Below are 3288 nucleotides of genomic sequence, written 5' to 3' on the forward strand. Positions count from 1 at the left end.
ATACCAACTTGTCACGACCCGGATTTTCCACTGTCGGGATCGTGATGGCACCTAACTTTGCCTAACTTTTTAGATGCTAGGCAAGCCAACAGATAGAGATTTAATGCGCTAACCACTAACCAATTCAGTAAATAACAACAATTAAACAAAAACAGATTAAAGGAGTACAAAATCTCATAATAACTCAAGTACTTATATACAACTACCCAGAAACTGGTGTCATAATTAATAAGATCTAAGAGTCACTACAAATACTGGCTAAAAGAAAATATAACTATCTTTGAAGTAAAAGAAACAGTAAACTGGAATAACTGGAAGGGGACTCCAGGGTCTGCAAATGCCGACAGATCTACCTTGGGTCTCCTGTTGGACTGAAGGCAGCAACTCAACTCGGATCAACACGGTCCAGTACTAAAATCTGCACAGAAAGTGCAGAGTGCAGTATCAGTACAACCGACCCCATGTATTGGTAAATGTCGAGCCTAACTTCGGCGAAGTAGTGACGAGGCTAGGACAAGACACATACATAACCTATGCAATTAAACAATATATTAGCAGAATACAATTAATAGAAGCTAAGTAGAAATTAACGGGAGGGGAAACATGCTAAAGGGGTTGCAGGATAATGAATCATAGTAGTAGAGGAAATTTAAACAACTAGTGCACCTTGAACCGATAATAATAAGTAAACACAGCTAACAGAAAATGCACGGCATCACCCTTCATGCTTTCACTCTCAACCTCACTAGATAATCTATAATAGATACGTGCACGATATCACCCTTCGTGCTTTATCACTCAACCACACCATATAATAATAGAAACATGCATGACATCACCCTTCGTGCTTTATCACTCAACCTTACCGTGTAAACAATAGGAACGTGCACGACATCACCCTTCGTGCTTTATCACTCAACCTCACCGAAACAAGAGACAACCATAATAAAGAGGTAGAAATGAAAACTTCAAGTCTTACTTCATCACGTAACTTCACAATACGAACCTCAACTTTGAGTCGATACTCAATCAAGACCAAATCCAATAAAACATAATAGGAAATGGCTCAACACATTGGATAGATATTCTAAACATAAATAATATGATCAAGAATACGACCTTTTTACAAAAATATGACTCACTCACATGCTATGACTCGACAAAAACGTATAGATACTGGTCACCTCACCTATGCGTTGTACTCAACATCCAAACACGTAACAAATAAGCAAATAATACATAATCCCTCAAGCTAAGGTTAGCCACGACACTTACTTCGCTTCCAAGGCTAAACTCAAGGCTCAAACACCGCTTTTCCCTTCACACAAGCATCCAGACCAATATAATCTAGACAATTACGACCAAATAATCCAATTTAAGCCTTAAGAACTACCCACAATTACAAGAAATTCGATTTAGGCCATTACACTCAGGCCCGCTTGGTCCAAATCCGAAATTCTAACTAAAATTCGATTATCCATTCACCCCCGAGTCCGGATATGCAATTGGTTTTGGAATTCGACCCTAATTTTTGGTCTAAATCCCAAATTTTAAAATTCCTAAGTTCTACCCAAAAAATTCTAAATTCCACCATGAAAACCCTAGATTGTAGGATGAAATCTTGTAAAAAGAAGTAAAAGATTGAAAGAAACTAGTTAAGAATCACTTATTTATGATTTGGGGAAGAAAGAATCCTTGGAAAATTGCCTCTTGAGGTCTAGGTTTTGAAAATTTGGGAAATGAATCAAAAATCCCGTTTAAGTCCCTTTTACACAACTGCAGATGTCGCATTTGCGACATGTTCTTCGCAAATGCGAAGCTCGAAAATGCGATTGTATCATCGCAAATGCGAGGACCCTCACACCTCTACTACTTTTGCAATTGCGAAGAAGGGTTCGCAATTGCGAACTTAATTCTTCGCAAAAGAGACCAAAAGATCGCATTTGCAATCACTACCTTCCCACCTTACTTCGCATATGCGAAGATTTCCTCGCAATTGCGAGGTCTGCTTAGCCTAGCTACTCTTCGCATTTGCGATGAGGAGCTCACAAATGCAAAACCTGGAGGGTTCGCAATTGTGATGCCTGATCTCGCATTTGCGAGATCAGAAGCCTACAACAAATTCAGTTATACCAACAAATTTTTCCTAAGTTCAAACACCCCGTAGCCTATCCGAAACTCACCCGAGCTCTTGGGGATCCAAACCAAATATGCACACAAGTCTTAAAATAACATACGAACATGCTCGTGCGATCAAACCGCCAAAATAACATTTAGAACTACGAACTTAGCACAAAATTGCATGAACTTTTCAAGAAAGTTTGAAAACTTCTATTTTCTCAACCGAAGGTCCGAATCACGTCAAACCAAATCCATTTCTCACCATATTTCACATACATGACTTAAATATTATATTAAACCTGTACCGGATTCCAGAACTAAAATACGGGCCCGATACCAACGAGATCAAACCTTAATCAATTTCTTTAAATCATTAGATTTTTAGTCTTAGAATTTCATCAAAAATTCATTTCTCGGGCTTGTGACCTCGGAATTCGATTTGGGCTGACGCCCTGGTCTCATATTTTACTACGGACCTACCGGGACCGTCAAAATATGGGTCCGGGTCCGTTTTCTCAAAACGTTGACCGAAGTTAACTAAAACAAACTTTTTAGGTCAAAAATTATTATTTCATCAAATTTTTCACTTTGAAGCTTTCCGAAAATGCGCCTGGACTTCGGAGGCAAATCAAGAAGAAATAAAATAAGATTTTTAAGGTATTGGAATACAAAATTCGAGTTCTAAAAGATAGGATGACCTTTTGATCATCACAAGAACTCATCAACTTCAAAGCTGATCTCAGTCTCAATTCAATTTTCATTTCTGACTTAGATGGCTGAAAGAATGTTTTAGCTCCCTTTTGAAAGAGACACCCTTTTCATATCATAAAAGCTAAAACACATCACGCCATCTTAAATACGGTATGTTAGCGCTCAAATTGGCCAACTTTTTTATATGTCAGCAGCGTCATTATTGGAACGACTAGAAGTTTGACAGATGGACCAAAAGGGAAGAATGCTGAAATTATAGATTAAGTGTAAGTCGTAATCATCCCACTATAGTTTCCTGGCATAATAAGAAAAGATAAAAGAACTAGTGGTGCCTACGTTTTAGCAAAGGTGGTAATGGAAATTCTCGTGGCTACCGATACTATATGGATTCAAAGTTAATTACACTTTTCTCTTTCTTGTCTTTTTGTGTAAAATAAAAAAAAGACATGAAAAAGG

Source organism: Nicotiana sylvestris, chromosome 8, assembly GCF_000393655.2.
Source record: "Nicotiana sylvestris chromosome 8, ASM39365v2, whole genome shotgun sequence".
Classification (NCBI taxonomy): Eukaryota; Viridiplantae; Streptophyta; class Magnoliopsida; order Solanales; family Solanaceae; genus Nicotiana; species Nicotiana sylvestris.